We start from the raw sequence: 12,325 nt of genomic DNA, 5'->3' as shown, positions 1-12,325 counted from the left end.
ATCCAACCGGGAGGTGGGGTTCAAGCCTCCGCTACTAATATTAGTACTATTGAAGTACTCACAAAGACTCACCGTTTTTTGTTGAGTAAATTTCATAAAACTACACGTTTTATGGTCTAAGTTGCAGAAAACCACACACACTTTGACACTTGGCACTTAAGTACAAATATTTTAGTAGTGTAGTTTCACAAAACCACACTATCAATGAATGGATTCACTCGCAAGATGATGTGGCTCTTTCACATAGGACGAGGACATGATATCCTATTACTAGCCATCTCACGAAATTAATAGGATATACTACGTCATCATCCTAGATAGAGCAACCACGTCATCTCACGGGTGAATCCATTCATCGATAGTGTGGTTTTGTGAAACTAAACTACCAAAATATATGTACTTAAGTGTCAAGTGTCAAAATGTGTGTGGTTTTCTCTAACTTGAACCATAAAACATATAGTTTTGTGAAATTTACTCTTTTTTTTGCCATACACAGACGGAAAAGAGGGATATAGCTTTGTTCTAATTTGTTCAAACCCTGCTATTTCTTCCTGAATCCGCCACTGCATCCGTCCATTCACCGCGAGAGTTTTGTCGTGCACATGCGATGTGTGACCTTGTCGGAACAGCTCCAGTAATTTATTTTTTGCTGAGCCGTCGATATAGATCTACGGCCAGTTTATTAAGATTATGTGAAGTTTATAAAAAAACAACAAAAGTCGTCGGGAAAATACGACCCTTCTGCAAAGGAGATATTAAGACTATACCAGACTCTATCAATCGCCGAGTAGTATACTACCACCCTGCGCATTTGTCTCAGAAACGGGAATGGTCTACCATTACTGTTTGTGTAGTAGCCGCAGTTAACAGTTGGGCCTCATAGTCCATGGAACCAAATTTCAAACCTTCAGATCTGCTCTAAAATCCGTGCTTCGTCTTCGTCGAGCTCCGGTGAGCCCCAACTTAGAGAAGTGGCCGAGACGGTGGTGACGACCCAACAATTGGAGCTAGTTTGGACAAAACCACTTTGCAAATTCTTTGGAAAAAAAACACTTGGCAAAATTGTCGAGGGAATTTGTACTAATTTTAATAGTTGAGGGCATAGGTGGACACAAGATTGCTCCATGCCTTTGCTTATTGGACCAAGAAGAAAATCATATGGTGAAAATACATACGTTTACATAAGCTTTGCCACCCAAGCCTTAGAGCATCACCAAGATATTGACTAATTAAATTCCATTACAAAATTTTCCTTTATGAGAACTCTAAACATCTCTCCAAAAGATTGGATAACATTGACTCCTTGAAACAAAAAAGTGAGCCCCATGCGAAAGTGAAACTACTCTTCTCCCAGACGATTATGATTTGAACGAGGCAGGATGGTGTGATTGGGAACCTCGTTCGTTCCTTTCAAGTCGAGAGTGCGAAATACGGGGATGGCAACTCCAAGTTTTTGGCAATAGAATAGGGAAACGGTTGGAGCTACCTTTTGATTAAGGCAAATTTTACTACATGACACCGTGACTTCGCGGGTTTAGGTGTAGGACACTGTACGAGTTGACTTTTGGGAGAAAACACTCCCAAAAGTTGGATATTTGCTGATGGACACCACACGCATTGAAGTAATAATTTTCGGTTAAAGAAGAGAGAGAAATCACGCGAAATGTCAGAAATGCCCTTGGACCCACATTGTCAGCTCTCCTATCTCTCTTCTTTCTATCCAACTTTTGGGAGTGTTTTCTCTCAAAAGTCACTTCGTGCGGTGTCCTATAGTTAAAATCGCAAAGTCACGATGTCCTGTAGCAAAATTTACCTTTGATTAAAAATCCCAAAAATTCATAAATGAGAACGGAGTACATAATCTCTTGGTGATGCTTGGTCATGATCCAGTTTACCTGGGGCCTGAGTCCATAACATAGTTTAGGGAGTTTCATGAATGGTTTTGCAGTTGAAGAAATGGACTTTTCCCTTGAATGCTGTGGAGACTGAAGAAGTGAGACTTGTCACTTGTGAGATCGCAGAAGCGCCGATAGGCCTGCTACCGCAAGCTGGGCCCACGAAAACAAATGGAAGTTTACGTGGCCCGTTTATCACCCGGCAATTAAGCCCATCATGTAGAGGCGCGAGGCTTTCGAGATCCCGGAAGATTATTTGGGCCATAGTTTCAACGCGAGCCCACGAAAGCCAACTGAAATCCTGTTGGGCCAACGTACTAGGCCCCGAAGATTATTTGGGCCATTTTTTCACGGCGGAGTCGGCCTGTCAATGAAGGTGGGCCGCAAATTTGATCGCTGCCACGTTGCCATGGGGCCTCCTCCCACCGACCCACTAGCTTGTGCGGCCCGGCTGTAGTATAGAAACCGGAAGGAGCGGCAGATTTACGGATAAGCCCGTGTACTATGGCTTAATTAGTACAACATGTGCTTGCGATCCAATCCCGGGCGTTAATCTGATCGGCCCATCAGTTTGTACGGCACAGATCGAATATCATTAGGAGGAGGGAACACGCTTTTTGCATCCACACCCTTCACTACTTCTTATTATCAACTGCAGCTTACATTACTACTCCCTCCGTCCCATAATACAAGGGATTTTAAGTTTTTGTTTGCATTGTTTAACCACTCATCTTATTCAAAAAAATTTATGCAAATATAAAAAAATGAAAAGTTGTGCTTAAAGTACTTTGGATAATAAAGTAAGTAAAAAAAATAATTCTAATTTTTTTTAATAAAACGAGTGGTCAAACAGTACTAGCAAAAACTCAAAAATCTCCCTAATCACTTATATCATAGGGACGGAGGGAGTAACTAATAAGGTTTCATTGTGCCGGACAGAGAATGCCGTCAGGTGGCGCGCCGGCGGCCGGCGACGGAGGCGCACAGCTCACCGGCGAGGCGGCGGTCGAGCGCGGCTGCACCCGCGAGTTATTCCAGCGACAATTTTGGTGCTTCGTGTGCATCACAATCAACAATAACAAATTTGAAACTAGCATCAACCGGACAAAACACACCGATAAATTTTTAAAGATATGGCCGTTAGCATGTCCATAAAAACGACAAGGCGTATGCTTTAGTTTACTTGCATGATTAGCTCTGTTCCTCCTTCCTGTCACCACCAGCTAATGATCCTTTGTAAAAGTATAGCAAACCTAGCTAGCTAAGTAGCTGCTAGGCTCACATTTTAGTTAGCTTAACACGCCTACTTTATGATGATATAATCCTCTTAACTGCACCACGACATTGCTGTCTCAATCACGAGGCGCAGCACACAATCACATGGCCCAAGTCCGTAATTAGCAAGCCTTGGCGCAACAAGACAGCCACAAAATTGCAGTTTGATGCTTCCTTAGTCGGCAATAATTTCGGTTATCAACTAACTAATTCTGCTTGTCTTTACCTTTGCTCCGACCTACGAGCGATCACCGGCGGCGTCCACTGACGAAATGGGGCCAGCTGGGTGTGATCACCTGTGCAGTGTTACATCATGAGGAGGGATAATTAACAGGAGTAAATAAGCTTAGTGTTCGTGCTGTCACTGCTGTGGTTGTATCCGACAGACACACCTGACAAACACAGAGCAACTATCTAGCTCCTGCCAAAACTGTTGCTGAAAAAAAAAAAAGAAGATTTAAGCTTGTTATGCTGCTTGACAATTGACATTTGCTAGCTACTCCGTATATCACAGTGCGCATAAGAAACTTCAGAATTCAGATTGTCCGAACAGCAATACTGTTGTAAAAGATTGAGATGGATTTGTGACAGAATCATGCAGTGGGGAGGTTAGCAAGTTGAAGACTCGAAGGTTCAGGAAAAAAGGCAATGGCCATGATAACAGTATTACCTCTAGAACTTACTTCGTGTGGCGCCCATGACAAGTGCAGTTTATGCTTGTGTTGCAATCAAGCAAATACGGTCTCAAGAACTAGAAATAGTTATATATCTTTAAGTCGTCCAAGTTCAGAGATATATTGCGACCCAGCCAAGAAAATCGGCTGATCAGGCAACATGCCTGAACAATTATGTCATACTCCCTGCATGCTAGACTGTGACCAATTTTCACAGATTACAATGCCGACCTGTGCCTAAATTCTGTTGTGGTAGTAGCAGCAAAACAAGTTGCTCCCAGTGATGGCGATCGAATGCGTTTTCTTGTACTAGCCGACGGCCGTTTTGTTGTAGCATGATTGGAAGTATAGTTTGACCTGGTGACAAGTTGATGCGCCAAGAAAAACGATTTTCCAGGTCAATGTGAAACCTAACACAATAGCAACTTTCATATGAATTGAGAGAAGAGATGCCATGCCAGCTAAACCCATAAGTAGGATAATTAGGAGGCATTTTTACTAGTTAATAATCCCTGGTATTTCTTGGTCATTAGTATATATATGTTACAAGTAGAAGTTGTTGTTACTTAACCTGTGATGATTTGCTGTCGACGAAGATCCAAACAGATATGGGCAGGCATCATCACCGGCAACTTGCTGGGTTACTAAAAATTTCTGTGGCTTACTCTCTCTTCTGACTAAATACATAATCCAATCAGTTTGGTTAGAATAACAAGCAGTGGGCTGGGTTTATTGACTGCTGAAGCACGCAGTGCCATAGTTTTAGTTGTCTCTTGATATCACACACGACAACTTTATTTGCAACTTGCAGGGAGAACATTTGTTAATCAAGTAGATGTCTGGCTTGCATAGCTCCAGTAGTCCCTTTCGTAAATATCTCCTCAAAACTATTCTTACGTGGATACTGGCCAATCTCTGATCCAATCGAAATGGATGAGCAAAAAAAAAATTAAAAAGAGAGAGCAGTTTCTGAGATCATTTTTATTGATTTGATTGGATCAAGAATATTAATACATTATTATCTAAAAAATAATACATTGAAGACGGGGTAATTTTTATTCTGAGATAGTTGTTTTCCAAACAAACAGATATAGCAGCAGTACTTTAAGAGAAATGTTACAGCATTTCAGGCCACAATTAATTCCTTGGTCCATGAGTTCAGTTGCTACGTCTGATGGAAGCAATTTGTTTCAAGAATCTTTTGTCGTTAGGTTTTATCTGCTCAATCTTTTATGCAAACGCCATTGATCCTTGGCTTGACCTGTATGCTCTGTTCATTGGATGCAGGTGTATCCATTTTCTGAATAATTTACAGGAAGTTTAAGGAAATACAAGGCAAGGGCATCTGGATACTAGCCAATCTCTGATCCAATTGAAATGGATGAGAAAAAACGAGAGAAATTTTTTAGGTCATTTTTATTTGATTTGATTGGTTGAGGAATATTAAAACTTTGTGGATGGAGTATTTTTTTTATGAGTTAATCCTTATACAGAAAGAAATAGATGTAGCAGCAGTACTTTAGGATAAAATTTTCACAGCATTTCAGGCCACATTTAAAAAGAGGGTTTGTTCAGATTGATGTCATTTCAAACCATGTTATTATTTGATTAAATTGATAATTATGCGGCTATATTTAATTTGTTACCAAATTTTGGTAATGTCAATAGAATTTTGACAACATTATATTGAGTACATCCTACTAAAAATTGGCAATGTTACCAATTCGCCAAAGTTTTGTTATTACCAAATTTTGATAAGGTTTATTTTGGCATCAATCTGAACAGACACAGAGTGTTCCTTGGACCTTGGTCTATGAGTTAAATTGCTATTTGTGACGGAAGCAATTTGTTTGCAGAATCTTTTGTTGTTAGGTTTTCTATGACCAATCTTTTATACAAACACCATCGCTCCCTGGCTTGACCTTTACGCTCTGTTCATTGAATGCAGGTGAATCCATTTTCTGAATAATCTACAGAAAGTTTAAGGAAGACAAGGCAGGGCATCTTGATTGAAGTCTCAGATGACCGTCTCTTGTAATGTTTCTATAACTTCTGATGATGTGGCGCCTAGAACAATATCAAGAGCCTAGTTGATATCTTACACACTAATCGTATACTCTGTCCGTTTCATATTACATATTGATTCTTTTCATAGTCAGACTCTTTTTAAGTTTGACCAAGTTTATAAAACAATTTAGCAGTATTTTCGACACAAAATGAACATATTATTAAAATATATTAAATGTTAGTTGTAATGAAACTAATTTCGTGTTGTAAATGTTAATTTTTTCTATAATTTCGGTCAAACTTAAAAAAATTAACTTAAAAAAAAGTCAAAACAAGTTATAATATGAATCTGAAAGAGTATAAAGTAAGGTTTTTCAAATATTTTTAATAAAGAGATTTCTTCATGAAGCGATAGAAATAAAGTAAACGATAGGGTCTTTTATTTTTTGGGTTGTTGTTGAAGGAAACTACAGATGGCATTTCGCCAGCATGAACACCTTTGTTGATCAAGTTTATGACAATTTAAGTAAATGGTAGGTTATTAATGCGTAATCTAGAATCCAGTTTACCGGTGAAGAGATTTGTAGCCTAGTGGTTACAATACTTTAGTAGCACATACCAGTTTCTTAGTTCGACTTCTCTCGAAAGCGAATTTTTAGAGTTGGTTTAGAAAAGACCACTCGTTTCCCCCTTGTTTAAAACATGGGAAGCAAATATGCGTGTCAAAGGGGTTAGGATTCGTGGTTTTTCTCGGACGTCTTTGGCTAAGGCTTCTTCTTAGTTTGAGAAGCTATGCGGGCAGTCTTTCCCTGTGAGGTTTTATCTTATATATGTGGCAATTCACTTATAATTAAACACGCCCAGCCTCATGTCATGTATGTGCTCCTCAATTCTCAAACGTTAGAGGTGGAGTGCAATTTTTAATCATGCTATATATATCCATAACTAGAACTCAAGACTCTTGAGCCTGATCGTATTGAGTTGCATGTATTAGCAACTTGTTCCTAAAATGCTAAGCTTTTAGATAAATGTGGAAAGTTCACTTATGCAAATATGAAAGTTTTTTTTAAAAAAACACCACTAATATATTATCGACTTTGAAATATATTTCACCCTTCCTTCGGCTATGCCACTATGGAATCTCTTTGCTTAGATTAAATATTCTTCTATAAGTACATATCTTTCTAGATAAAGATAAGTACTATGTGGATTGGACATTCTCATCATTCTATCTTTGAAAAATTATATTAAATTGATAAATTAGATAGTACAGTACATGTTTTGATTTTCACGCATGGTGATTTTGATACATATAAGGGTGTCCTAAGGATAATGCAAATCAAGGATAATGCAAATCAAAGCTACTTGACGTGGGAAGTAGTACTATATGACTAACACTTCAAGACCTTACCTTTGACATAGATTTCAACACTGGGTTGGTATATTGGGTTGCAGCCTTGCAGGTTTGTTTACGTACAACCTAATAAGATATCATAGTCCAACAAGACTTTTTCACATACCTGCAAAATATATTCTCCTTTTTGTATACAGAATTTGGGTGTTTGTGTGAACTTTATTATGTATGCTATCTAATACTTGGCAGAAACTTCTTTTATGAATTATAAGCCGAAGGTTGCAGAAGGCTATCACAAAAGACATGAGGAGACCGCCTCTCACCGGATGCCGACGCCCTCCGCGCCGCCGTCGCCGACGTGCTCCCCCGCTGGTCGCCGGATGCGGCAGCGGCTGGCGACGTCGTGCAGACGATCGCCGGCGATAGCTAGTGGAGGCGGGGAAGGAGACGGGTGCGAGGTGTGGATGGCGACGGGCGTTCGGCAGCAGCGGCTGCGGTGGTGGTGACCGTGTCTGCGGTCACCGGAGGCATGACGGCTTCGGTTGGCTAGCCGAGGGCATGGCAGACGGCTACTTCTGGCTGGCGCGGCATTGTTTGGAGGAGGGGTCAAAGACCGGCTTGGCGCAGAGAGGCGCGGCCGATGGCAGCGGAGGCCGGCTCGGCACAAGAGGCGCGGGCAGCGGAAAGGGAGGCCGGCGTGGCGCGAGAGGCGCGGCCGATGGAGGGAGGTAGGACTGGCGCGAGAGGCGCGTCCGGTGGAGGAGGCCGGCTTGGCGCGAGAGGTGCGGCTAGCGGTGAAGGAGGCGACCTCGGTGTGAGGGAGAGCTGCCGGTGGGTGTGGCGCGGTCTTCGGCGCACGAAGGCTGGCCGGCGGGGGGGCACCGGTGCTGGGGTCCCACATGTCGGCAGAGCTTGAATGGTGGTGGAGCATCGAGGCACTAGCCGTGGATTCGCAAGAGGGTGGTTACCGGGCGAAAGCCCAGTCTTGGCTCCTTTGAGCCCCGACGGACGGCGGCGGCGGTCTTTCCGTCGCTTCTCTTCTTGAAGACGTCGTTTTGGCATCCCCTAGGGGGCGATCTCGTCTGGTTTCTTTTGTTGGTCTAGCGGCGGTCGGTCACGCTTAGCGGCGGACGGTCCGGTGCTTGCCTTCTCCTGGGCTTGTGTGTTGGCTCTGTCGATGTGTGGGTGGTGGTATATTTTTTCCTTTTTCCTCGTTACGATCCTCCAGGGTTGTAATCTTGTAATTTTTTCCTGCTCTATCAATAGAATTTCGCACCGTCTCGTGCGAGTCGTTCAAAAAAAAAAAAAGACATGAGGAAGTATCTTGCAGGTTGCAGCGCAATGATAATTCAGAAACTGACACAAACACAAAAGAGTAGCAGGAAGGAATGAGTAGGGAGTCGCTTTGCTTTAAAAAAAATGATAGAGCTTTCGCCGAAATATATAAAAAATGGAATTAACGAGGAATCGCCGTACCCATGGGGATCATTATAGTCACTAATGACTCAGCTTTTTGTGGATTAATCAACATGGTTCGTTAGATAATTCTGCATGATTATTGTATAGCCTCAGGCTAAACGTCAAGAGCAGCTCCCTTTCCCCACCTGCGTTTTGCCATTTTCCTGTTCCAAACAATGATTGGCCGGCTGATCGACAAAGAACAAGGACAACAAAATGTGATGAAAAAGAAGAGCTAAATGCGAGATCATATGGGTGAGTAGTCTCTTAAATTTGTAACATTGTGTGACAGAAACTCATCCACCACCATATATCATTCGATTTCTATGCGTGGGCGATGTGTATCAGATCATCATTGTCTGAACTTTTTTTTACTCTCTCCTAGTTTTGTTTTTGCATGATGCCCATGATCGATAGGTCACTTGCTCTTGTATATGCATGCAATGTATATACAATATAGTACTAATGTCAAATTTAAAATTCAGAACGTAACGTGTACAACATAAGCCAAGCAAGTATGTATTTTGAAAGCTCTGAAAAGATAAGGAAGGGAAGAAAGCATATTCCAGTTCAGATTAGACTACTGAGGTATTAGTCATGAATAAGTTATTTTCTGAAGCAAACAAAAAAAAAATGAAGCAAAGTCATGAATAAGTTGTGGGATGAATATCATTTTAAGCCGCGTGAGGTGCGAGCTTAACCAACCCTAGCTATGATGTTGTAAAATTAAGGTGCTACTAAAACAAATTCATGGAAGAATATCAACCATATGTACCCCTTTTTTAAAAAAATTTACTTATCGTTCTAACAAATATTACATTAAATTAGGAAGTATGGCAAATTACATTAATACTCTACACAATCATCTTTTTCGCAGCAAACACTAAATTTTATTGGAAGAGTGCTAGTACTAGCATGCTACATTGATGAAATTAAGGTAAGAAAGAAAAGCATCTCTAAAAATGTTTTGGAATATGAGAACGATAATTATTTTAATAAAAAATAATGTTAAAAAACAACGAGTAAATTAAAACAGAGTATAGAGTATAGTGTTTTAGATGTGTTGCAGCTTCAAGTCTGAGAGGGAAGGCAATCATACCCTATGAAAAATGAATGGGATTTAGTGTTACATGTTCGCGTAAAGTCATAAAGAACACTGTGATCTATATGTATAATCAAATGTGATATGGAATTAATAACACAAGCAAGATAAAGCATTAGATAATTAAAAGGTCAAACTGAATATTGACAAACGTATGTGAGATAAACAGACAACATATGTTGTGATTTTTTTAACCAGTTATAAGAGGTGTGATACCGAACACAAGTTGCTCAAGTTGAGACCAAAAACTCTATAGGTCTCAACCTCCCTATCCTGAGTCTATATACTAGGCACAATACTTAAAACACGTGTTAGAAAAATAGTTATATGTATGTGCTTAGTAGAAAAATAATAGTTAGTTGTAGATACGAGAATACGAGATGGCCAGATGGATAAACATGTACAGCTAATTAAATTGGTCTCCACGCTCCATTCTTAGTTTGTTTCTATAGGACATGTTTTCATTATAAAAAGTCTTTAAGACTAAACTTTAATTGTTGGTTCTCCATTACCTACAAAACTAATATATGGAAAACACTTAATTAATAGAAATATAAATCTTTTGATATATTTTTACATTAAATTAGTAATTTGATTAATCATTGGCCAAATGTATAAGATTAAATTTTTCCAATGGGTGGTGCAACGATTCTATAAACTATACTTTATGAAGGTCGAAGGCTTTTTTTTTTTGCTAAAAGGCGCAATAATTTTCAGGTGTAAATCTTTAAATGCCCTAACTGAGAAATATTTCTATTGGATATATAATAAGTCTTTTCATCCATCACGATGAATATAATTTAACAACAAAATAAGATAGAGATCCTTAAGTAGAAATTGAGAGGCGTGCATCATTTTTTTTAATGATAAATCCCCTCCAGTTTTTGAATAGATAACATCGTTGACTTTTTAACACGCGTTTATTGATCATTTTATTTAGAAATTTTACGCAATTATGCGAAAATGTAAGTCATACTTAGAATATCTTTACCAAGAAATCAAGTCATGGGAAAATAAATAATAATTCTGTAACTTTTTAAATACGACGAATGATTAAATATGTATTTAAAAAGTCAATGACGTAGATAGTAATAAATTATGGTACTTCGGACTAAAATATCTCAAAAAGTTAATCTTATGTCCTTATCGCTGCTAAAGAAATCGGATGTTCTGATTATTATTATTAGAAAAACTGAAAAGGATTTGGTAAACCTGCACAATAGCATGAGCTAGTACATCTATCTCATTGTAACTGTAGTTGAACAGACCTGGCAGATACAAAGATTCCCAACATATCCCTCCCTATCCAAATAATCGTGCTTATCTCTTATGTGATTCCGCTTTTTGACCGCTAGACAACATTCAAAACAAAAGCTCTACTCTCTTATAGCGATGCCCACCCATTTCTCACAAATATCATGCAAAAAGCTATAATAATTGTGAAACCTTTTAACATCATTAATAGAATATGCAAAGACCATTCTCTAAAAGAAGGGTAATACACCATTCAGCGAAAATGGGTCTATATTAGATTCGATATATACGTACAGAATAAAATCTGACTACAAATAATAAATAGATAATGCTGATGATTTTGATACATAATATTTGACTATTCATCATACTAGTTTCGTTTAGTTTGTTATGACTTATTTTATTATTATACTTTAAACATTACTTATATCTTTGTATATTTTGCACTGAATGTTTGAAAGATCAAACATTATGTAAAAAAAAAGTCAACAACATCATCTATTAAAAACAGAAGAAATATGCTAGTAGATATATTGAAAATCTTATACATATATTTACATCTAATCCCTCTATTTCCGAATATAAGTACTACGTATGTACCAAAATATATTACTCCCCCCTGTTCCATAATTCTTGATATTTTAGACAATGACTCGATCTCCAAAATATATCTTTGATCCTGTTTTTCTATTATAATATATACAATCAATAAATATATGTTTACTTTTACTATAGTACTTTAAAAGATAAATCTATATATGTCATTCTAGTTCTTTAGACATTTAAATAATTTTAAAGATATTGATATTCAAAGTTACAAAAAATTGACCTCAAACTTATCCAGAACGTCAAGACTTATGAAACCAGAGAGAGTAACTTTTTTTGGGGGATGGAGGTAGTATTTCTAAGATTTAAATTTTGTAGACAATATAAGCATTTATAGGACACTTCAATGTACATGAATCTAAGCAAGCCAAATTTTCAAATTTGACCAATAAGATAACTGAAAAAAAAAATGTCTTTTACTCTCTTTGTACTCAAGATTTATTTTTTACTTAAACAACCTAAAAATGCTTATTTCTATGAACGGAGGGAGTAATAATTTGAGAAGTGAAAGCATGTAGTTCTATTTTGCATAGCTCTAGCTCCAATTCTATCTCTTCTGGAGCTGAAATCCAGCCAAATAATTTTTAGTCCACCCACCTAAAGCACTCTCGTAAAATAAACTAGAAATGTGTAACTGGGTTTAAGTTGTGAAGTTCGACCATAACTAATTACCAAACAGATCGTACCCCACCATAAGAAT

Source organism: Oryza glaberrima, chromosome 3, assembly GCF_000147395.1.
Source record: "Oryza glaberrima chromosome 3, OglaRS2, whole genome shotgun sequence".
Lineage (NCBI taxonomy): Eukaryota > Viridiplantae > Streptophyta > Magnoliopsida > Poales > Poaceae > Oryza > Oryza glaberrima.
Note: the sequence above shows the minus strand (reverse complement) of the source record.